This window comes from Vulpes vulpes, chromosome 8 (genome assembly GCF_048418805.1).
Source record: "Vulpes vulpes isolate BD-2025 chromosome 8, VulVul3, whole genome shotgun sequence".
Taxonomy (NCBI): Eukaryota; Metazoa; Chordata; class Mammalia; order Carnivora; family Canidae; genus Vulpes; species Vulpes vulpes.
The window spans coordinates 42,415,740-42,441,501 of NC_132787.1; the positions used below are offsets into that span (position 1 = coordinate 42,415,740).

The 25,762-nt window shown below is 39.6% G+C and overlaps 1 protein-coding gene and 2 pseudogenes across 2 annotated transcripts in view; all 3 read right to left on the reverse strand.

Moving 5' to 3' along the window:
• The window catches only part of RAD52 (RAD52 homolog, DNA repair protein), an 87,327-nt gene that overhangs the window by 61,216 nt on the left and 349 nt on the right, over nt 1–25,762 (reverse strand). The gene's annotated exons all lie outside the window — the stretch shown is intronic.
• LOC112917414 (WD repeat-containing protein 31 pseudogene) lies at nt 10,039–11,089 on the reverse strand (annotated as a pseudogene).
• On the reverse strand, nt 24,103–24,197 carry LOC112917628 (U6 spliceosomal RNA; annotated as a pseudogene).

Here is a 25,762-nt window from a genome sequence, read left to right on the forward strand (position 1 = left end):
GAACTTTTAAGATGTACTCTCTTAGCAATTTTCAAGTATACAGTGTAGTATTAACTAGAATCACTATGTTATATATTATGCCTCTAGAACTTATTTATCTTATAACTGGAAGACTGTACCCTTTGACCACCCTCAGCCATCCTTCCCCTTCTCCCCTTTGCCACCAATCTACATTGTTTCCATGAGTTTAGTTTTTTGGGTTTTTTGTTTTTGTTTTTGTTTTTACATTCCACACCTAAATCAGATGATATAGTATTTGTCTTTCTCTGTCTGACTTATTTTATTTAGCATAATGACCTCAAGATCTATCTGTGTTGTCGCAGATTACAGGATTTCCTTATTTGTAGCTGAATAATATTCTATTTTATTTATACAGCTGACCTTGAACAACATGGGTTTGAGCTGCATGGTTTCATTTATTTTCACCGGGATTTTTTTTTTTTAAAGACTTGAGAGCAAAAGGCATGAGACATTTATTTACAATTGTCTCCAAAGGATCAAATTGTAGGTGACTGGCACAGAGGTCAGGCCTGCTGCCCTCTGGGTACATGGGGAGGCCTCCGAGGCTATCAGCAGCCCTGAGTCGATTCCATGTCTTGGCAGCTGAAAATAATGCTGCAATGAGCACAGCGGTGCACAGTATCTTTTCACGTTAGTATTGTCTCTTCCTTTGGATAAATACCCAGAAATAGAATTGCTGGATCATATGGTAGTTTTATTTATTCCACATAAGAAGGAAAGCCATGGAAGGATTTTAATCAGAAGAGTGATATTACTTATAAAATTTTTAAATTATAAATTTTAAAAGATCTTACTTGCTGCTATGTTCAAACTAAAGGGGGCAACGATGTTATACAGGAGACTAGTTAGAAGCTTATTTCAAGAATCTGGATGACAGATGATAGTGACCTGAGCTGGAAATGGAAGAGTTGGACAGAACTATTTCTTCTGAAGGTATAACTCAAAGATTTACTGACGAATTGGATACAGGCTGGGAGCAAAAGAAGTCGAGAATTTTTCTTTAACTTTATAAAATTTTCAGAGTGACTTTTGTTTTAATCATAAATATTACTCTTAATTGTTGAGTGGGTTATTCAGTGACTAGAATTAAAGCAATGTAGTCAAATTTATTACATATGCATTAGCACTTGTTTCTACTTTTGAGCTTCTGAAATAATGTTTGCATTTACTATTTACAAAGCCAAAGGGTTGGGGCACCTGGATGGCTTAGTCAGTTGAGCGTCTGACTCTTGGTTTTGGCTCAGGTCATGATTTCACAGGTCCTGAGATGGAGCCCTGCATTGGGCTCGGTGCTCAGCAGGAAGTCTGTTTGAAGATTCTTTCCTTCTGCCCCTCCCCAACTTGTGTGTGCACACACACCTGCATATGCTGTCTCTCTCTCAAATTAATAAATCTTAAAAAAAAGAAGCCAAAGGTTTCTTTTCATTAATAAACACAAGGATTCACTGAGGAATATGCTATTTGTTCTAAAAAATGTACTGATTATTGGCCTTTGAGAGAAATGTCCAAATCAGTCTAAACAAAGTTGTTAAACTAAATTTATTTTTTTATTAAATTAATTTTCACATTGCCACTATGTTAAGTTGACCTCTTTTGGGGTAAACAGGTTTTCCCATCTTTTCCATTGTTTCCTACAAATGATTCCTGAAAGGATTAAATATAGTTGCTTTGAAAAGTAGGATTGAGCAAATTCTGAGTTAAAGTTTCTCATCAATCTCTTTTTTGAAGATATTAGCACATTAGGGGTACCAGGCTGGCTCAGTTGGTAGAGCCTTCAGCTTTTGATCTTGGGGTCATGAGTTCAAGCCCCAGGTTGGGAGTAGAGGCTACTTAAAAAATAAAAGGAAAAAAGAAAAATATTAGTGCATTTTAGCACAATGTGAACTACATAGATTACTAGTTTTTACCTACATGCCCCAATTTTTAAATATTTGATATTTTGGATAGACATCTACAGAAAATGTATCATATACACCTTTGCTTTCTTTACAGAAGATTGGTACACATAATTTAACATTTTCTTGATGTCTCAGGGTCTGTATTATTAACAACTATTATTAGTATGTATTATTATATATATTTTTTAAAGATTTTATTTATTTATTCATGAGAAACACAGAGAGAGAGAGAGAGGCAGAGACATAGGCAGAGGGAGGAGAAGCAGGCTCCAAGCGGGGAGCCCGATGTGGGACTCGATCCCGGGACTCCAGGATCACACCCTGAGCGGAAGGCAGACACTCTAAACCACTGAGCCACCCAGGCATACCTTAACCAAAATTTTTCCTGATATTCTTATAGTTTGGCCTATTTGGAATGGTGGTTGACAAAGATAATTAGCTGTTGGGTTAAAATAACAACTGGATGGGTGACGTTGATCTTGGGGTTGTAAATTTGAGTTCCATGTTATATGTAGAGATTACTTAAAAAATAAAATATTTTTAAAAAATGACAAAGAATAGCAACAATGTAGGAACTATGAAACATTGATTTAGAGAGGCAGTTGGGAGCGGGCATTAGGAGGAAGTGGTTGCAAATGGTAATTTAAAGTAACATTTAGGAGTAGGTGACTCATGAGATAAGGTGGTATCTGAAGAAAGTGAACTAGTAACTGAGTTTGGATAGGGTATCATAGCAATTTTAATGTTATATTAACTACTTTTCTTATCGATAATCAAAGCCAGGCATATTCCTTGCTGAGACTTTGTATCGAACTACTCTCATCCTATGAAAATATAATTATATGAAGTTACTCAAGCAGAAACATATAATCCATATGTATACATTCATAAATTACAGGGTACAAAAGACATTGTGAGGAGAGGCATGGTATTTTTTTAATAAGGCATAGTTATGAAGGCAGAAAAATGGCCTCTCCCTCTAGTGTGAGACTCTTTAACTAAGATAAAAACTAATAAGTAGGACTTAGAATCCTACACTTGTGGGGGCCAGTACGACACTTAATGGAGGAAAGTAGAAAGCAGTGTTTAGAATAGATTATTAAGTTCACTTTTAATTATAGTTAGCCAAGATTAGGTCAGAGCCACAAAGGTGAATAAACCTGAGAAAGCCTGTGGATGAGATTTTAATTTTTTTAAAGTACTATTTTTATTATATTATATTAGTTTACTTAAACATACTATTGATGGTTATAAATAAATATGGAGGGTCACCTGGCTGGCTCAGTCAGTAGAGCATGTGACTCGTTTTTGTTTTTTGTTTTTTTTTTTAAGATTTTATTTATTTACTCATGAGGGACACAGAGAGAGAGAGAGACAGAGACACAGGCAGAGGGAGAAGCAGGCTCCATGCAGGGAGCCCAACGCGGGACTCAATCCCAGGTCTCCAGGATCAGGCCCTAGGCTGAAGGCTGCACTAAACTGCGGAGCCACTCAGGCTGCCCATATGAGACTCTTGATCTTGGGTCATGGATTCGAGCCTCATATTGGGTGTAGGGATTACTAAAAAAAAAATAAACTTTAAAAAAATATGGAAAAATAATCAAATCTGCTAGTCTTTTCTATGAAATTTGTGGGAAAGTTTCAAAGTATAATGCCTAGCAGGAGCATCTTATAACTAGTACCCTCTATCTAATTGTATTAATTATTTTGGGAAGCAATTTGATAACATATTAAAAAGCCAAAAAATGCTTTTTTTTTTTCAATACTCTAATTTTGGAAATAAATACAAAGGAATTAATCATAAAATTTGGAAGTAATATACATAAAACTTGGTACATGGGATCCCTGGGTGGCGCAGCGGTTTGGCGCCTGACTTTGGCCCAGGGCGTGATCCTGGAGACCCGGGATCGAATCCCACATCGGGCTCCCGATGCATGGAGCCTGCTTCTCCCTCTGCCTATGTCTCTGCGTCTCTCTCTCTCTCTCTGTGACTATCATAAATAAATTTTAAAAAATAAAAAAATAAATAAAACTTGGTACACATAAAGCTTGAAGCAACCCAAATGTCCAATCTTATTTGCTCATTCGTTTATTCATTAAGCAATTTTTTTCTAAGTACCAACTATGTTCCAAGCACTAGGGGTAAAACAGGGACTAAAAAGAAAGTTCCTCTCCTCACAGAAATTACATTTCAGAGGAGATAGAAGATAAACAAAGAAGGGACACCTGGGTGGCTCTGTCAGTTAAGCATCCGCTTTTGGCTCAGGTCATGATCTCAGGGTCCTGGAATGGAGCTAGTATTGGGCTCCCTGCACAGAGAGGAGTCTGCTTCTCCTCTCCTTCTGCCACTCATGCTGTGAACTCTGTCTCAAAGAAATAAAATAAAATAAAATAAATAAAATAAACCATAAAAAAAGAAAATAAACAAGGATGACTGGGTGGCTCAGTGGTTAAGCATCTGCCTTTGGCTCAGGGCATGATCCTGGGGTCCAGGATCGAGTCCCATGTCAGGCTCACTGCATGGAGCCTGCTTCTCTCTCTGCCTGTGTCTCTGCCTCTCTCTGTGTGTGTCTCTCATGAATAAATAAATAAAATCTTAAAAAAAAGGAAAATAAACAAACATTATATATATATGTGTGTGTGTATATATATATATATATATATATATATATATATATACTATATAAGTATATCAGATGGAGAAAAATGAAACAATAAGGGGGACACAGAATAGATGGAAAGATGGCTGTTCACTTGTTTGTTTGTTTGTGTGTTTTTTTTTTTTTTTTTTTTATTGTCCCTGCATGTAGAGAACTGGCTGTTCTGTATAGGGAATCAGGGAGGCTTCAGGGATGGTGACATCTGAGATCTGAAGGAAGTGAGGAAACAAGCCTTGAAGGTATCTGGCAGAAGATGTGCCCGTCAGAAGGAGCAAGTCTTGAAGCAAAAGCATGCTTGGCATTGTTGAGAAATAGCAAAGAACTCAGTGCAACTGGAGCAGAATGAACTAGAAGGAGAGGAGTGGATTAAGGTCAAAGAGAGAGGACCAAATTGTATAGGATGATACGCCTTCTAAGAATTTGGATTTTACTATCAATAAGGCTGGAAGCCATTGGAGTATTTTGAGTACAAAGGCAATATAATATGATCTAAGTTTTAAAAGGATGGTGAAGAGGGGGAAAGAAAGTACAGAGAGCAGTCAGGGAACTATTTAAATAATCCAAACAAGAAACCACAGTGGGTTGGGTCACGGTGGTGATAATGGGGTGATGAATGAGGTTGGATTCTGAAAGTAGATTAAATGTGACGGACAAGAGAAAGGAATTTAGGAGGATGCCAGCCTTTGGTCTAAGTAGCTGGAAGGATGGAGTTGCCTCTACTGAGATGGGGAAGAGGTGGGGAGAATGGATTTGGGGGTAGAAAGCAGAAGTTTGTTTTTGATCATGTAAGATTTCAGACACCATGTAGACAGCTGTAACAGCAGGTTGATGCCTCACTCCTACCCCCCTTTGGCTATACCACCATTGTGCACTTAGGACAGCCTGACCCACTGCCTGCACCTCCATTTCTTGGCCAGGGGGCTTTCTCAGACTAAGACATTCTTGAAAAACACAACACAGCACAACTCAATACAGAACAATACAATACACAGACTTCCTCTTTAATAAGAGAAAGGCACACGTGGAGAAATCTCTTTGCCCTTCCTTGCTCTCTGCTTTCTGCTTTAGAATATATTTGTTTGGAAATGTGATGATTGGTGGTATTGCAATCATCAAAGAAATTCCAAGGGAATGGAAGAGAAGCCAAGCTCTGGCATTGTAGAAATAAACCAATTTTAGCAACCACTTATCTCCAGGGTGCCTGCAATGTGAGAGAAACAAACTCTTTGTATTTAAGTCACTGTAAATCAGGTATTTTCTTACTTAACAGTTGAAAGCATTCCTAACTGATGCATAATGATCGTAAATATAATCTAGCTAACGTGATCAAGTACTAGTCTAAGCACTTTACATGTATTTTCTCATTTAATCCTTGTAATAACTTTGTGAGATAGTTACTATGATTTCTTTAAAAGATATATTCATTTATTTTAGGGAGAAAGAGAGAGAGAATGAGTGCACATGCATACAGGAATGGGAAGGGCAGAGGGAGAGGGAGAGAGAAAGAATCTCAAGCAGACTCCCTGCTGAGTATGAAGCCTCATGTGGTGCTCCATCTCACCACCCCGAGATCATGACCTGAGCTGAAATCAAGAGTCAGAGGCTTAGCTGATTGTGCCACTCAGGCAGTGAAGTAGTTACTATTATTATCTCCACTTCAGATAAGGATATTGAAGCATGGAGAATTAAGGCATGAGGTGAACCCAGCAGTCTGATTCCAGAGCCCTTACCCAAAACTACTTTGCTATACTACCTTCCAGTACTTGTGGTTCTATAATCTGACATAAAACTATAACCATAAACTTTACTGTGGCAAGTTTTTTTTTATATTTATAATATGGACATTTATCAAGTATAAAAAGCTTCAAATACAGAGGGTAAAGTTAGATCTGCAGCCAAATAGTGACTCAAAATTCTCATACTCTTCTCTGCAATTTTGGATTTAAAATGTTCAGTCAGGAAGCATCTGCCTTTGGCTCAGGTCATGATCTTGGGGTCCTGGGACTGAGCCCTACATCCCTGTTCAGCAGGGAGTCTGCTTCTCCCTCTGCCCCTCCCCCTGCTCATGCCGTCTCTCTTTCTCTCAAATAAATTTTTAAAAAAATCTTTAAAAAATTTAAATTCTTTAGGATATACTTAAAGCAAGTTTAGTTATCTTATCATTATGCACATGAAATAGGTAATAAAGGAGGATTTCAAGCTATTCAACCAGCCAGTATGCATCCTTTACCTACAAGTCCCAAACCAGAAGTCACCAGAAGTGAATGATGTCAAATGGAATTTGGGGATAGGAGAAAGATACATAGGAACCTAAGGTTGACCTCACTTTTCCCACTGGCCTCTGATGCATTTCCTCACTCCTGTTTATAGCAGAAATTCTCTAAAGAATTGCTAGTTCTCAGGATTCCTGGGTGGCTCTGGTTGAGCATCTGCCTTCGGCTCAGGGTGTGATCCTGGAGTCCTGGGACTGAGTCCCATATCAGGCTCCCTGCATGGAGCCTTCTTTTCCCTCTGCTTGTGTCTCTGCCTCTCTCTCTCTCTCTCTCTCTCTCTCATGAATAAATAAACAAGATCTTTTAAAAAATTTTTAAAAAGAATTGCTAGTTCTCACAACTTACATTGCTACTCCATTTCCATTCTCTCTTGAGCCGATCAAACTTTCAACTTAACCACCTGAATAAACTGTTCTTATCATCTTGATGTTTACATCACTAATCCAATGTCTATTATATATATATTTTTTAATTTTTTAAAAATTTTTAAAATTTTATTTATTCATGATAGGCACACAGTGAGAGAGAGAGAGAGAGAGAGGCAGAGACACAGGCAGAGGGAGAAGCAGGCTCCATGCACCAGGAGCCCGACGTGGGACTCCCGGGTCTCCAGGATCGCACCCTGGGCCAAAGGCAGGCGCCAAACCGCTGCGCCACCCAGGGATCCCCTATGCATTTTTTTTAAAGTAAGCTCTAAGCCCAACATGAGGCCTTAACCTCATGACCACTGAGCCAGCCAGGTGCCTCCCCCAACATCTATTGTTAATCCTCATCTTATTAATTTATCAGCAGCATATGGCATAGTCCTCAGCCTCTGTGGCTGGTTCTTCAGTTCACTGGTCTCCACGTTGGAAGTTTCAGTGTTTGGACTTCATTTCCACTCATGCCTTTGGTGTTCTCATCTTGGCTCAGTTTTATGCGCTGTGGTGGATTAAAACTCATCTGGCAGTTGAATATCATGCAGTGAGTAACCTCAGGTGATGCCATGTGAAGGAGAATAATTGCCCATTTGAGACAGGCTTAAATTTCCGATTCTCAAAATTGTGAGCTAAAAAAAAAAAAAAGTTATTTCAGAGACTAAATTTTAGGTTAACTTCTCTCTTTCTCTCTTTTTTTTTTTTTAAGATTTTATTTATTCATTCATGAGAGATAGAGACAGAGAGAGAGAGAGAGAGAGAGAGAGACAGAGACACAGGCAGAGGGAGAAGTAGGCTTCCTGCGAGGAGCCCAATGTGGGACTCAGTCCCAGGACTCTGGGATACCGACCTGAGCCAAAGGTGCTCAACCACTAAGCCACCCAGGCATCCCAGGTTGGCCTTTCTTGTTGCGATAGATAATCAGAAGAGAGAATCATCTTTTTTGCTGATGACCCACAATTGCCTGAATGCCTCACCTGAATTCCATATTTAATTGCATATCTGACATTTCCACTTGGATATGTCTTATTTGGGATTCTACCAGAAGCAGACTCCAAGATGAGGATTCAGATGCAAGTAGCTTCCCCCGGAGGTGACCTCAAGAAACACCAGCAGAGGAGAGGGGAAGTGAGATGAGAGAGAAGGCTGACAATAATGGATGTGTTATTAAGCCAATTATCACCGAAGAAAACTGCTTCATGCTATTGGGAAACTCGGAGAATTAATGTAAAACATGTCTCTCATAGTTTTCACACTCAGAGGGCAAGGGAACTGGAACACGCTAACTTGTGTGAGTCACTGGTTGAGGGCTGCTCCTGGGGAAGTGAATTCCCTGAAATCAGCTTTAGGCAGATATTTAGGAAAAAAGCCCTCAGGCAAAGAAATGATAACCCTGGGAGTGGGGTGCACACTGAAGTGGGTAAATTGAGGAAATATGAGCAGGACTCTAACAGCATTTGCTAGGACATTAATATTTTAATGATTCCAGGACAATTGTTTATTGTATTGTTCTTGTTGTTACTGTTTAAAGATTTTAAGTAATCTCTATGCCCAATGTGGATCCCAAATTTACAACCCTGAAATCAAGAGTTGCACATTTCACTGGCTAAGCCAGCCAGGCGCCTCTCCAGAACAATTATTTTGTAGAATGTTCTATATACTGGCTGCTGTGAGATAGTGTTCCATGGTCTCACACTTCTTTGTGACTTGTGAGAAGAAGCACTAACTGTCCTTCTGCTCTGGATTACCTAATCCAAAGATATTTGGATAGCGAACAGCCTTGGAAGCTAATGTCTCCCATCAAGACAGGCTTGTTTATTATTACCATAGTGTAATAAAGCAAATATCTCTCTAAGGCAAAAGTTAGGCATGTTTGCTTGCAGCCCATTATAAAAAATTTGGGCTCCTTGAGTTTAGGATTCCTCTCATGTAACAACATATATTACGTGCAGGTTATTACCTAGCTCTTGTATCATCCTGGAGGAACTGGTGCTTGGGAAACTGGCACAAGAGAATGACTCTGTGATTACTATTATTGCTGTCCAACAGTATAAAGCACCATTCCTCATAATAATATATTTACTTGTTTTCTCTATCCTACAACAAAGACAAAATAATTTCAGAATTACTATTCCATTGATGTCATCAACAAAAAAATCTAAGTAATTTTCAAAATTTCTTTTCTTTTCTTTTCTTTTTTTTTTCAAAATTTCTTTGCTGAGCCTGGGTGGCTCAGCAGTTAAGCACCTCCCTTCAGCTCAAGACATGATCCTGGAGTCCCGGGATCAAGTCCCACATCAGGCTCTGTGCATGGAGCCTGCTTCTCCCTCTGTGTCTCTGCCTCTCTTTCTCTCTCTCTCATGAATAAATAAATAAAAATTTTAAAAATTTCTTTGTAGTTATTAGAATATATATATTTAAACTTTATTTCTGTTCTTATGTTAGTATGCTATTTAGAACAATGATATAATGTTAAGTGGAAGAGACAATAGTGGCTTTGTCTTGTTCCTGATTTTAAAGAGAATGATTTTAATGTTTTCCCACTAAATGTAATGTTTGCTATGAGCATTTTTATTTATTTTTAAATTATTATTTTTTACTTTAAGCATTTTTAGAAATAATTGGTCTTTTTCCTAAGTAGGCTCCACACTGAGCATGGAGCCCAACATGGGGCTTGGACTCAAAACCCTGAGACCAAGACCTGAGCTGATACCAAGAATTGAATGCTTAACCGACTAAACCACCCAGGTACCCCCAAAATAGCTTTGTATTAGATTAAATTTCTCCTCTGTAATTGTTTTGCTAAGAGGTTTCTTTGCCTTTGTTTTTGTTTTTGACTTGCCATGGTTGATATTGTCCAGTGAAACATCTTCTGGCCTCACAAGGCTGCCACTTCCTACAGTTCCAGCCCTCAGCCCTCTGAGTAGATGAATTCCCCTGCTGAAACTTGCATATCATAAGGAGACAGTGTCACCAACAACCAGGGAAGTCAAAGGTCCTAATCTATCCAGAGACAAGGTGAACAGGCAGGCTCCAGTATACTGGTTCCCAGTTGTCACTTTGCAGTCATATGATGAAGTAGCAATGATAGGCATGAAGGCCAACACGCTTGGTAGAAAGACACAAGATGCAACAATCTGAAAATGCCTCTTATATTCTCATATTCTGTTCCACGTCTGCCTTAGCTTCCACAATGTGGCTTCACATTTGGAGCCTTCCCTCCAAAGCCATTGCTGCAGGAGATACACTTGTGTTTGTCCTCACTGACCTCAAAGTAAGTCTGAATATGCTGCTTTGCAAGAAATGTATGAGGTATCTGCAGCCCCAACTGTCCCATAATCTGATGGTTTTATCCTTAGAAGTCTGTGGTTCTTAGGGGACCCAGCACAGGTAAGTGAGCAGGTTCCTGGAAATGGAGGCTCTCTCTGTGCACTGTCCCGTCCCAACATCCCACAGAAGCAGGGTGTTGTCCCAAAAGCCAGGGCCCAGATGTGACATGCCTGGAGTCACAGCCAATCCAGTGACCACCGTGGCATTACGGAGAACTGTTGCCTTGGTTGTGAAGGACCACACAAGTTCCACATCATGACCATCCTGTCACAACAGACGCTGAAGAACTGGCTTGATTTGTGAATACAGGCTACCTTAGTGATTTCTTTCATTAATGTCCTCTGAGCCTTTGATCACATTTCCGATTTTCCAGTTTTGGCCACAACTGTCTTATCTTTTTCTCTGGAGACACACAGGTCTGAGTTCAGAGCAGCAACAACAGAGACAGTGTCCACGTGGGCTGGGCTATACTCCCGACAAGCTTTACTTAGAATTCCCTCTTCTATATTTCCATTGGGCTGTATTCAGAAGTGCTGTGTTTGAGTTTACTTTGCAGTTCACTGCAGAGAAAAGACACAAAACCTTAGAAAGAATTGATTTCAGATGGCACCTGAACAGCAGCATCCCTAGTGGCTGCTGAAAGTTGTGCTCCCCACAGACCAATAGGATTTTCTTGGGGTGCCTGGATGACTCCGTTGGTAGAGCATGAGACCCCCCCCTTTTTTTTTTTTGAGACTCTTAAACTCAGAATTGTGAGTCTGAGTGTAGAGATTGTGAGCCTGGGTGTAGAGATTACTTAAAAATAATTTTTTTTTTAAAATAGGATTTTCTTGATGAGCTGCCATACTCAATCTCAACGCCTTGTAATGTTTATCCTTTGGAAAATAGTTCAGGCAGCTGCTTCCTAATCTCTGTGATTATGGAGGGCTGGCCAGGCAGGGAGCTGAGGCCAGTAGGACACAGAGTGGAGGGCATACACAGCTACCATACTCCACAGCCTCTCGTTCCTCTTAGGCCCCAGCAGGGAGGTATATTGCTAGGATAGGAGGTGTTTTGCTAGAATTTTTTTTTATCAGAAATGTGTATTGGATTTTACCAAATATTATTTTGTGTACCTATTGATAGACTATTTTTCTTTAATATCTTAATGTGGTAAATTACATTAATTTTCAAATATTACAATATATTTGTACACTTGGGTAAACTCAACCTAGGTATAATACATTATCTTTTAAATATATTGTCATATTTGGTTTGCTACTAACTTATTTTTTTGTACCCTTCTTCATGAGTATTGCTCTATAACTTAATGTTCTTTTTTTTTAATTTTAATTTTATTTTATTTATGATAGTCACAGAGAGAGAGAGAGAGAGAGGCAGAGACATAGGCAGAGGGAGAAGCAGGCTCCATGCACTGGGAGCCCGACGTGGGATTCGATCCTGGGTCTCCAGGATTGCGCCCTGGGCCAAAGGCAGGCGCTAAACCGCTGCGCCACCCAGGGATCCCTAATTTAATGTTCTTATATTGCCCTTGTAGGGCTTTGGTATTAATATTTTATTAACTTCAGTAAATGAGTGGGACTGGGCATTTTCTCTCTAATTCTGTTTTTTATAAATTCTCTGGAAGAGTTGAAAATAAGTTTAAAATGCTTTGCTCCTTAAATATTTTGTAGAACCGATTTGTAAAAACTTGTGGACTTTTTTTTCTTAAATAAAAGAGTTTTTACTACCAATCAAATTTTTTTTTTTAAGATTTATTTTATTTATTTATTTGAGAGAGGGCAAGAAAGAGAGAGAGCACAAGCAGAGGTGGAGAGAGAAGCAGGCTCTCCACTGAACAGGGAGCCCGTTGCCGGGGCAGACACTCAACCGACCGAGCCACCCAGGTACCCCTCAAATTTCTTTGTTATAGAAACATTCAGGCTTACTATTTCTTCTTCAATCAGCTTTGGAAAGTTACAAACTATGTGTATTTAGATATCTCCACGTGTTCACTAATTTCTTTGATCACCATATTCCTGTCTTTCAGAACTTTTTCTAGGATTATTTTTTTCTGAAGTATCATTTATCCTTCCCTTCAGTGAAGATCAACTAGTAATAAACCCTGTGCTCTGGTTTATTTGAAATGTCTTTATTTTGTCCTTAGTCTTATAAAATAGTGTTACTTAAGGAGGGCATGTGATGGGATGAACACTGGGTGTTACGCACAACTCATGAATTACTGAGCTCTACCTCTGAAACTAATAATGTACTATATGTTGGCTAATTGAATTTAACTTTAAAAAAATTAAAAAGTAGTGTTACTAGATGACAGTTATTTTATCTCAGCACTTGAAGATATTATCCTGGCTTCTGGCTTCCCTATTGTGTTAACAAGTCTGCTGTTATTCTAATTACTATGACTTTGTAAATAAGCTGATTTTTTTTTTTCAGTCTGATGTTATGGGTTGAATTGTATCACTCAAAAAGGTATATTAAAGCCTTAAGCCCTAGTACCTAAGAATGTGACCTTATTTTGAGATAGACAATTGAAGATATAATTAGTTAAGTAAGGTCATATTGGATGAGTAGTCCATTAATCCAATATGACTGGTGTCCTTTTAGGAGAGGAAAAGAGATGCAGAGACACAGATGTATGAAGAGATAACACATGATGGAGGCAGAGATTGAGGTTTTGCAGCTCTGAGACAAAGAATGACAAAGATTGCTAGCAAATCATCAGAAACAAGGAAGGATTTTATCCTATCAGTTCAGAGGAAGCATGACCTTGTGACACCTTGTTTTTGGACTTCTAGACTTCAAAACTGTGAAACAATAAGTTTCTGTTATATTAAGCCACCTGGTTTGTGGCACTGTGTTACAGCAGCCCTTAGGAAAAGAAATGAAATTGATTTTAAAATATTTTGTCAGGGGACAGGAGAGAAAATGAGTGGAAAATGTCAGAAAGGGTATCAGAACATGAGAGACTCCTAACTCTGGGAAACAAACAAGGGGTAGTGGAAAAGGAGGTGGGCGGGGAGACGGGGTGACTGGGTGACCGGCACTGAGTGGGCCACTGGACAGGCTGAGCACTGGGTGTTATATGTTGGCAAATTGAACTCCAATAAAAAATATGCCAAAAAAAATGTTGTCAAAAAAAAAAGGAAGAAAGAAAGAAAAAGTATTGTCTTTTATGTTGTCAGTTTCGCTGGAATTTTCTGGGTTAGATTTTCTTTTTACTTAGTATTCTTAGTGACTTCTGATGTGTGGATTTATGTTTTTTATCAATATGGAAAATCCTCATTCATTATATGGATATAAGCTCACCTCCATTCTCTCTTTTTTTATTTTTTATTTTTTTCACCTCCATTCTCTTGATTCTCCTTCTGGGACTCTAAGCAGATTTTTTTTTTTTTAAGATTTTATTTATTTATTCATGAGAGACACAGAGAGAGGCAGAGACACAGGCAGAGTGAGAAGCAGGCTCCCTGCAGGGGAGCCCGATGTGAGACTTGATCCTGGGACTCCAGGATCACACTCTGAGCCAAAGGTAGAAGATCAACTGCTGAGCCACACAGGCATCCCCTCTAAGTAGATTTAAATTAGGGAACTGCCTCATGTCCTTGGCCTGTCACATTTTCATCTCCTTGTGTCTCTGTGCTGCTTTCTAGGTAGAGGTTTGTGGCAGAGATGGATAATTGTCATTCCTTAGTCACTTTCTCCATATTTAATTATAAAACTTCTTAATTAAAAAAAAAACTTCTTAATTTTGATGGATCCATGATCATTCACAACAAAAGCTGTATTTCCAGTATTTCCAGTTTGCTTGAGCAAACACTGACTGTGGTATACAAGCAGAAATGGTGTGCACAGTTAACAATAGGAAAAAAAAAAAAAAAGAAATGGTGTGCATAATTTTCACAAAGTTTCCTTTTTGCCTATTTGTATATATATTTGGAGAAATATCTGTTCACATTTTGTACCCATTTTTTAAAATGGGGTTGTCTTTTTATCATTGAATTTTAAGAGTTACTTATATATTCTAGATATTATATCAGATATACGGTTTGTAAAATTTTTTCCCATTCTGTGTGCTGTCATTTCACTTTCCTGGTAGTGTCTGAGTTAGTCTACTAGGGCTGCCATAACAAAATACTACAGACTGGATATGACCTAATTTAACCTTTATCACCTTTTATTTTTATTTTTTTTTTAAGATTTTATTCTTTTATTCATAGAGACAGAGAGAGAGAGGCAGAGACACAGGCAGAGGGAGAAGCAGGCTCCATGCAGGGAGCCCGACACGGGACTCCATCCAGGGTCTCCAGGATCACGCCCTGGGCTGCAGGCGGCGCTAAACTGCTGCGCCACCGAGGCTGCCCCTTTTATCACTATTTATTTATTTATTTATTTATTTATTTATTTAAATTTTTATTTATTCAGAGAGAGAGAGAGAGAGAGAGAGAGAGAGAGAGAGACTGAGAGGCAGAGACACAGGCAGAGGGAGAAGCAGGCTCCATGCAGGGAGCCTGACGCGGGACTCGATTCAGGGTCTCCAGGATCAGACCCCGGGCTGCAGGCGGCGCTAAACCGCTGCGCCACCGGGGGTGCCCCTTTATCACTTTTTAAAAGGCCCTGTCTTCAAATATAGCCACATTGTGGGTTAAAGCTTCCACATATAAATATTAGGAGAACACAGTTCTGTCCCAAACAACTCTACCTTCTGGGTACCCAAAATTTATATCTTTTTAAAATGCGAAATACATGCACCCTAATACCAAATTCTTAACCCAGAAGCAGCTCTATGTCAAAAGCTTCATCTAAATATCATCTCAACCAGGTATGGATGAGACTTGAAATATGATTGATCCTGAGGCAAATTCTTCTTTCAGCTTTGAGCCTGTGAAACAGAAATTCTGTGCTTCCAAGATAGAATGGCGAGATAGGCATGCACAGACATTTCCATTTTATGTTTTTCAAGATTTATTTATTTATTTATATTAGAAAGAGAGAGAGCAAGTGCACACAGGCAGGAAGGTTGGGAGAGGGAGGAGTAGACTCTCTACTGAGCTGGGAGCCCAAATGGGGATTTGGACTCAATCCCAGGGCCCTGGGATCATTACCTTAACCCAAGGCAGATGCTTAACTGACTGAGCCACTCGGGCACCTGCATTTTATTTAAAAAATGTTTTGTGGGGATCCCTGGGTGGCGCAGCGGTTTAGCGCCTGCCTCTGGCCCAGGGTGCAATCCTGGAGACCCGGGATCGAATCCCACATCAGGCTCCCGGTGCATGGAGCCTGCTTCTCCCTCTGCCTGTGTCTCTGCCTCTCTCTCTCTCTGTGTGACTATAATACATAAATAAATTAAAATTTAAAAAAAAATGTTTTGTGTGTTTTTTGTTTTTGTTTTAGAACAATTACTTATTTTTACTTAAGTTGTATGAAATGCAATTGGGAGAAAATACTCTGGAACACAAACCTACAGATTAAATTAGGGACATAGATAAATGCTGCAGACATCAGTGGTTTATTGTTTGTTTAGTCCAAACACATTCAAAATGGAAATTCAAATACTTTTCCACCTGAAACAATTAAACTAGATTCTACTAGCATATAATGCTTAAGACAGTATAGTAATAAAGATGATAATCCATTGTCTTCGATAACTGCTAAAGCGAAGATGGTAAAGCCAGTTTGGTTGCAATAGTGTCATAAGGATAGATTACCATCAAAAAAAAATCAGCAAATAACCATAATGGTCAATGAATATTTTTACTCTGGTTCACTGAAAAGGATACAAAATGTTAAAAGTCTGCAGTACTGCAGGTGAACAATCACCATGTAAACTTCTCCATGTGATGTTTTAATGTTTTATTCATGGTATGTAAAAACTGAAGCTGAGTGGCTCCTTACTCTAATTTTCTAATACACTGAACATTTCTCATTACTTTTGGTGCCAGAACAGTTTTCGTGGGTGGCAAGGCAATATCCTGGATTGGAAATTATATATATGTTTAAAATGGGAAGGAAAGAAATAAAAGGGTAGAGGAAAAATATTCTATAAAACAAAATGAAACACAGCACTGACAATAAACCACTTATTTAAAAGTAGTTCGAATAAAGCCTTCAAAACTCAAAAGCAATTTTCTGGCAAGAACTTCAAGTACTATACATCAGAAAGTGTAAAAGTGTTCCAATAGGAAAAAATCTTTAAGTGCCCCTAAGTTGAAATTATGAGAAGTCTATGTCCCCAGAACATATGCAACAGTGCAAGTCTTTTTTCCAAACATGGAAACCTCATTCAAGAGGGGAAAAAGGACAGATTTAATTTCACTTATATTGCCCAGTACATGAAAAACAAAATATGTGCATCATTTGCTAGCTTGCTAAATAGCAAACGTTTCATAATTCAGAACTAATTTGCTACTACAACATTCATATTTTAAAAGAGAAATCAGGATGCCTGCGTGGCTCAGTCAGTTAAGCATCAGCCTTCAGCTCAGGTCATGATCCCAGGCTCTTGAGATTGAGTCCAGAGTCCAGCATCCAGCTTCTTGCTCAGCAGGGAGCCTGCTTCTCCCTCTGCCTGCTATTCTGCCTGCTTACACTCTTTCTCTCTGACAAATAAACAAAATCTTAAAAAGTAATAATAATAAAAGAGAGAAATCAGAAAGAAGAAAGGGGGGGGGGTGTGGATCCAAAGGAAGTCCAAAACTTAGCAAGATAATTCCATTAGATTTTAAGGCTCAAGAGAAATCTCCTTTGGCTCAAAGCTTTGCCTCTGGAGCTCCAGGGGTGGCAGCATCATCTTCTTGTTACTGGGCAATAACTTTGTTCCTGAGGGACTGGTTGGTAGCAGCCTGACCCACTAAAACTGAAGATACAGACTTGACCTCCTAGACCTGTATCCTCCAGACTCATGGTAGGAGTGACAGTTATGCTTATTTCTGAACAGCTTTTGGTGCTATTCCTCCCTTTTCTTTAAGGATAATGGGGACTGGCAACCACATAGTTCAATTTTTTTATTCTGTGGAATCCCAGAAGTCCAACAGGATTCCTTTATTTTGTTGACTCTGTCCCCTTTATTCCAAGCTGACAGTTCCATCGCTATTCCTGGATACTTCTGAGATGGCTGATTAAATCTATGAATCACACTATCAGGAGGAAGAATTTTCTCTACCTTTAATGTCCTTTTGGCTGGGCTAAGAATCAAATTGATAGGAGACAGATTAACAAAGGAAAATCAAATTTAATAGCATACATACAGGGAATCCACATAGACATGGATTTTCCAAAGACAGTGAAGCAATATGATGCTTGTATGAACAAAGGGAAGGTATCTGAGGATCCAAAGTGGGGAAAGACCATTAGCAGGAAGTTGAAAGATGCTTGGAAAACCAAGGTTACCTTATTATGTAGGTAAGTTTCTTAGGTAAAGAGAAGTCTCTATTAATAGCTCTTTTCCTGGTTCAAAGAGTCAGTTGAGGGGGAGGTGAAAAGCTTTTTATGAATCTACTGGGTTTCCATTGTGTTTAATTCAAAACAGTGTTCATGCCAAAGTGGCCTGTCTTCAGGCAGCCTGCCCTCAGGCAGCCTGCCCTTGGACCCTACAGCACCCATGAACTCTTTATCATACAATTTTCCAGCCACCCCTTTGGTGTGCTTTCTAGAATATACCTTTTCTTTTTGTAATATGGATAGTAATTAGGTACTGTGCCCAATTCCAACATGTGTGTGTGTGGGGGGGTTTCCCACATCACCAAGGAGCAATTTTCCAGAAACCTGTTGGATATCTTACAATGCAATTCAATTCTGACAGTATCTACCCAGAGATAATATCAGATTCCACAGATTAAGGGCTCAGTCCCACAAGAGTGCTGTCCTACTACTCTTTTCCCTGCTCCTTCATATGCCAGATGCAAGCCTATGTTATTACCTGTGTCTCTGGCCAACTGGCCACAAATTGGAGGTTCCAGTGATCCCCTCCAACTCAGGATGCCATCTGCAAGTTCAGATTGTTATCTGTACTTCTGACCAGTTGGCTGTAAATCAGAGGTTCCCATGACCCTCTCCCTAGGGTTGAGAACTTCCTGGAGTGGTTCACAGAACTCAGAGACACATCTTTCTTAGTAGAATATCAGTTTATTACAAAAGGATATAACTCAGGAACAGCCAGATGGAAGAGAGGCATTGGGCAAGGTACAGTGCCCTCTCTAGGTGCATCACTTTTCCGTACCTCCACGTGTTCACCATCCCAGAAACTCTCCAAATCCCACCCTTCAAAAAAAACCAACTATATATATATATATAATTTTATTCGTGAGAGACACAAAGAGACAGGCAGAGACATAGGCAGAGGGAGAAGCAGACTCCATGCAGGGAACCCAACGTGGGACTCGATCCCGGGTCTCCAGGATCACGCCCTGGGCTGAAGGTGGTGCTAAACCGCTAGCCACCTGGGCTGCCCTAAATATCCATTTTTGAAACAACAGTCTCTCTTCAAAGGCAATCTGGGCCTTTTCTAACATGAACCTCAAAAATCTTCCAGCCTCTATTCACAAACCAATTCCAAAGCTACTTCCACATTAAAAAAAAAAAAAAATTTACTTATTCATGAGAGACAGAGAGAGAGAGAGTGAGAGAGAGAGGTTGAGGCAGAGGGAGAAGCAGGCTCCATGCAGGGAGCCGGACATGGGGACATGGGACTTGATCCCAGGACCCCAGGATCACATCCTAGACTGAAGGCAGCGCTAACTGCTGAGCCACTGGGGCTGCCCTACTTCCACATTTTTAAACTATTTGTTGGAGCAACACCTCACTTCTCAGTGTCAAAATCTGCATTAGTCTGGTAGGGATATCATAACAAAATCTCATTCAACAGCAAAAATTTATTTTTCACAGTTCTGGAGGCTGGGTATCCAAGATCAAGGTGCTAGTAGGTTTGGCCATCTTGCAGATGGCCATCTTCTGGTTGTGTCCTCATGAAGCCTTTGCTTTATGCTTATCCCCCAAGTGTCTCTTCCTCTTCCTACAAGGACACTAGTCCTATTGGATTAAGGTTTCACTCTTACAACTTCATTTAAATTTAATTACCTTTGGAAGGCCTTTCTTCAAATATGTTGAGGGTTTGGGAAAGAGTGAGGAACTTTGAAGGAACACAATTCAGTCCAAACCAGTGTACTTGAAGTACAAGAGATAAATTTTTTTTATTGTGGTAAAATATATACAACATAAAATTTACCATTTTAACCATTTTTAAGTGTACAATTGTATGGCATTAAGTGCATTTGTATTGAGATGCAATCATTACCACCATCATACCCAGAACTTCATCTTTCCAAACTGAAGTATGCAAAGTACTCTAATTCCTAAACACTAACTCCATATTCTTCTTCCCCCAAGCCCCTGGCAATCACCTTTTTACTTTCTGACTCTATGAATTTGAGTACTCTAGGTATCTTATATAGATGGAACTGTACAATATACAGGCCTTCTGTGGGTGGGTTATTTCACTTGGCATAAGGTCTCCAAGATTCATTCATATTGTAACATGTATATATGCTGCCGAAATGAGCGCTACATTGTAACATGCTAGGATTTCCTTCCTTTTTAAGGTTGAATAATACAAAAGTTTTCCATTTTGGTGAGGTCTAATTTTCCTATTTTTTTTTCTTTTGTCACTTGTATGTTTGGTTTTATAGCTAAAAAACTATTGCCTAATCCAAGGTCACACAGAAATATACCTATATTTTCTCTGAAAGTACTATAGTTTTATTTTTATCTTATGTTTTAAAAATATTTTATTTACTTATTCATGGGAGACAGAGGGGGAGAGAGAGAGAGAGAGGCAGAGACACAGGGAGAGGGAGAAGCAGGCTCCATGCAGGGAGCCTGATGTGGGACTCGATCCTGGGTCTCCAGGATCCCGCCCTGGGCTGAAGGTGGCGCTAAACCGCTGAGCCACCAGGGCTGCCCAGTACTATAGTATTAACATTTATATTTAGATCTATGATCCATTTTTAAAAAAAGATTTTACTTATTTTTTATTTTTTTATTAAAAATTTTAAAAAAATGATTAAAAAAATTTTTTTTGATTTTACTTAATTCATGAGAGACATGGAGAGAGGCAGAGACACAGGCAGAGGGAGAAGCAGGCTCCATGCAGGGAGCCCGATGTGGAACTCCATCCCAGGACTCCAGGATCATACCCTGAGCTGAAGGTGGACGCTTAACTTCTGAGCCAACGAGGCATCCCCTATGGTCCATTTTGAATTAAATTTTGTATGGGTGAGGCAGGGGTCCAGTTTCATTCTTTTGCATTTAGATATACAACTGTTACAACACTCTGTTGAAAAGACTATTCTTTTCTCATTGACCTGTCTTGATGTTTTTATTAAAAATTGTTCGTAAATGCATGTTATTTCTGAATACTAAATTCTATTTCACTGGTATATATGTCCACCACTTTTCCAGTATTACATTATCTAGATCACTGTGGGTTTGTTTTTTTAAAATTATTTATTTATTCATGAGAGACACAGAGAGATAGAGAGGCAGAGACACAGGCAGAGGGAGAAGCAGGCTCCATGCAGGGACCCTGATGTGGGACTTGATCCCAGAAGTCCAGGATCACGCACTGAGCCGAAGGCAGATGCCCAACCGCTGAGCCACCCAGACATCCCTAGATCACTGTGGTTTTGTAGTCAGTTTTGAAATCAGGAAGAATAAGTGTTTGCTGAGATTTTAATAGTATTGCATAGAATCTGCAGAAGAATAGGGGAGTATTGCCATTATAATACTTTAAGTCTTCTGCTACCATTTCTTGATGAACTACCTAGATTAATGATGATTTAGCTTACTTATAAATCCTGTTTCTTGTGTCTTCCTACCCTCTCAAAATAGACTAACAATTCCTTGTTCCTCCATTGGTTACTTTTTCTACTTCTAACATGCTTTTTAAAACCAGAAAAGTTCTGCCAATAATAATCTCTTAAATACTTTTATCTTTACTTGTATGAATACTTTTATCTTTACTTGTATCTTTTCTCCCTAAGTTCCATATCTTTAACTGTCCACTCTATTTTTACCTTTATATCATCAATAATGGTATAATGTTTGAACTTCAACATTTTACAAGGTTTTTTCTTTGTTATTGCTCTGCACTAGTAGACACTTTAAGCTCTGGGAAGTTTTCTTCCATTATTTTTTTCGTAATTTTCCATCTTTTATTTACTTTGCTTTCTCTTGTAATATGAGTCCTCTTGGATTGATTTTCTTCTTTTATTATTTTTTATTTTAAAAAAGATTTTATTTACTTATTCGTGAGAGACACAGAGAGAAGCAGAGACATAGGCAGGAGAAGCAGGCTTCTTACATAGAGCCCGATGTGGGACTTTTTTTTTTAAATGCATATTTTCCAATTTTATTCCATATCTAATGAATCAAAATTGGTGGTGAGGTGAGTGGGGATGGGGGTAGGACATTTTTGGCTTCAACAAGCACTCCAAGTGCTCTGATCTACAGATCTCTTTTTTCCTTTTTTTTTTTTTTGTATATAAATATATATATATATTTTTAAAGGAAGATTTAATCACAGAAGTAGAATTACTTTTTTTTTTTTTTTAAGATTTTATTTATTCATGAGAGACACAGAGAGAGAGAGAGGCAGAGACACAGGCAGAGGGAGAAGCAGGCTCCATGCAGGGAGCCTGACGTGGGACTGGATCTGGGTCTCCAGGATCAGGGCCTGGGCTGCAGGCGGCGCTAAACCGCTGAGCCACCCAGGCTGCCCCTGTATATAATTTTTTTATTGGAGTTTGATTTGCCAACATATAGCATAACACCCAGTGCTCATCCCGTCAAGTGCCCCCCCCAGTGCCCATCACCCAGTCACCCCAACCCCCCACCCACCTCCCCTTCCACCACCCCTTGTTTGTTTCCCAGAGTTAGGAGTCTCTCATGTTCTGTCACCCTCACTGATATTTCCCATTTTCTCTTCTTTCCCCTTTATTCCCTTTCACTATTTTTTATATTCCCCAAATGAATGAGACCATATAATGTTTGTCCTTCTCCGATTGACTTACTTCCTCAGCATAATACCCTCCAGTTCCATCCACATTGAAGCAAATGGTGGGTATTTGTAGTTTCTAATGGCTGAGTAATATTCCATTGTATATGTATAGGTTCGGTGTCCACCGATGCGGGACTTAATCCCCAGGCCCAGGGTCACACCCTAAGTCAAAGGCAGATGCTCAACTGCTGAGCCACCCAGGTGTCCCTTCTTCTTCTTTTAAAGTTTATTTATTTATTTATTTACGTAATCTCTACATCCAACATGGGGCTCAAACTCATGATTGGGAGATCAAGAATCGTGTGCTTTTTTGACTGAGCTATCTAGGTGCCCCTGTATTTCTCCTATTTTAAAAAATTTCATTCACTTAATCTTTTAACACTTCAAGTGAATTGATAATTTTGGAGATTTCTTATTTATGATTTCAAGACCTACCTTTTATTCATGGATAAATAAATAAATAAAATACTTCATCTAAGTATACTGAATATGATATTCTTGTTCACAGGTGTAATGAAAAAGTCCATGAGTATACTAATTATTTTTCAAGTTCTGTGAAGTTTCTCTATTTCCTCTATGGCCACTGTTTCTGTTTATCTTTCTTCCCTCTCCCTAAATTGAAACTGCTTTTAAATATCAAATAATCTAATCCTTGGTTGTCTGTTTATGTTTAAGATGAAGTAATTGGAATGCTGATTAGAAACCTTGTGAACTTGGGAGGGTCTTGCCAAATTGTACAACTTCACTCAGGGGTGAGTGGGTAGAGAAATAGCTATTGTGCCAGAATGAAGACTGCTTTACTCTTAGACATTAAATGCTCAAATAGCCACCCAGCTCCTCCCCAGAGATTATGAGAACTCTTGATTTTTAGCCTGGAATAAATGCCTAGGGTACTGTATCCAAGATAAGGAAGGGTTCTTCTCTTCTATATAGAAATGTTTATTTCACTTCCCTATTGGCTGTAGCACCTCCTGCATCTATTACACATTACAGTTTCTTTCATTTTGTTTAGTCAGACTGTACTCACTTGGTGTATAAATTAAGAAAAAATTATGTCTTGGTGGTCTCTTCCCACTTTCTATGATGTATGAGTTTCGTATCATTTTAACGGGTCTCAGGAAGAAGAGGTAATGAATGCATGTGCTTAGTTAGCTAGCTTTTTAAAAAAATTATTTTTAAATTTTAAAAGATTTTATTTGAGAGGGAGAGAGACGGAGAATGCGAGCAAGGGGGCAAGAGCAGGGGGAGGGAGAAGCAGAACCCCTCCTCCCCCCCAACAAGGAACCTGACAGAGGCTTGGATCCCAGGACCTGGCATCATGCCTTGCGCTGGGATCATGACCTGAGCCAAAGGCAGACACTTAACCAACTGAGCCACCTAGGCTCCCCCAGCTTATTTAAGTATATAAAAAAGTATATACTGAAGTATAGTTGACAACCAATGTTACATTAGTTGCAAATTATGGAATGCTTCATTAATTTGAGTGTCATCCTTGCACAGGAGCTATACTAATCTTCTAACATTCCAATTTTAGTTTTTTTTTTTAAAGATTTTTAGTTACTTATTCATGAGAGACACACACAGAGGCAGAGACACAGGCAGGTGGAGAAGCAGGCTTCATGCAGGGAGCACGATACGGGACTGGATGCCGGGTCTCCAGGATCACACCCTGGGCTGAAGGCAGACGCTTAACCGCTGAGCCACCCAGGCGTCCTACATTTCAATTTTAGTATATGTGCTGCCGAAGGGAGCACTCAGCTGGCTTTAATTAAAAAAATCCTAAACGTAAGCTTAAAAAAAAATCTGGGGCAGAGTCGGGAATAAGAAAAAACAACCAAGGGGAGGGAAAAAAAGAACCCCACAAAATACAAACCCCATCCCAAAACATAAGAAAACAAGCTGCCAAAATTCTGAGTCTGTGATATTGCTAGCACCCTGTTGTATGTATAACTTAGTGCTTAGCATACTAACCCACACATTTTAGTGATATGTTGGATCTCAGACATCTAGTTCACATCCCATTTTACAGTTAAGAAAAGTAGAACCCAGAAATAAAGTGATTTTCCCTAGATCATACAAGTAGAAAGTGGCATAATGGAAACTAGGATGGGACTCCCACTTTTCTTTTACCTCACCACCCTGCCGGGGAGTAACAGGATGAATAAATCAGCAGTTAGATGAGAAAGATCTTGAAAAATAGTGGAAGAAGGATGGCTTTTTTCTGGGGGGGGGGGAAGGCCAGATGTCTAAAAAAATGAAGTATTTTAGGATGCTTATTTGGCAGCTATACAACCTTCTCTGGCAGCAAGCACATCTTAACAAATGGTAGGCATATGTTGAATGTACTGAAGGGGGCGACTATACAGCGGGACGGGGAACTGCAATAATCCAAGTGCCTGGTGATCTGGGAGGGAACAGAGTCTGGGCGGGATGAAACAGAATTTGGTGAATGAATGTTAACATTGAAGAGGGACGGGAAAATGTTAGTGGAATTATGGAGTGTAAATTGGTTAACTGTGGTGGAGAATAAGTAGGGGTTAAATGACGAGGCTACTCCTTGTAAGGCCATTTTAAATTATTTGACGCAACCGAAAACGCTGGGGCAAATGTAATTCACAGCACTCCTACTTTCTTGGTTAAGGCATAGTTTACCTACATTCTTAATAGGTGCAGCTGTCCCCTTTGCATGACTCCGATGGAAGAAAATCGACTGCAATTCAGGACAAGAAAATTGGGTTTCCTGAAAGGAAGTCCCATTTGCCCAGCGGACTCGCCTAGATGCTCTGAGGGCCGAATAAGACAACGTAGCACCGCAGGTGGCACATCGCACAGCTGAACCTGCGCCTTAAATCCCGCCGGCGCTCTTCCGCCCCGCGGAGCTCCCACAGAAAAACCAAGCACCCTGTTGTGGGTCTTCTGCGACGCCTGTTTTTCCCTGAGGTCTAGTGGGCAGCCCCGCGGCCACATTCGCAGAAGCAAAGGGTGGAGGAAAATACAATTCCCCCGAACAAAGGGCTCCCACTGCAGCCGTGGGAGCGCAGCCCGGAACGCACGACGACCTCACACCCACTCCGCGGCGGCGGCGGTCCCGGGGCTGGTGGACGGCCCCTCGGAG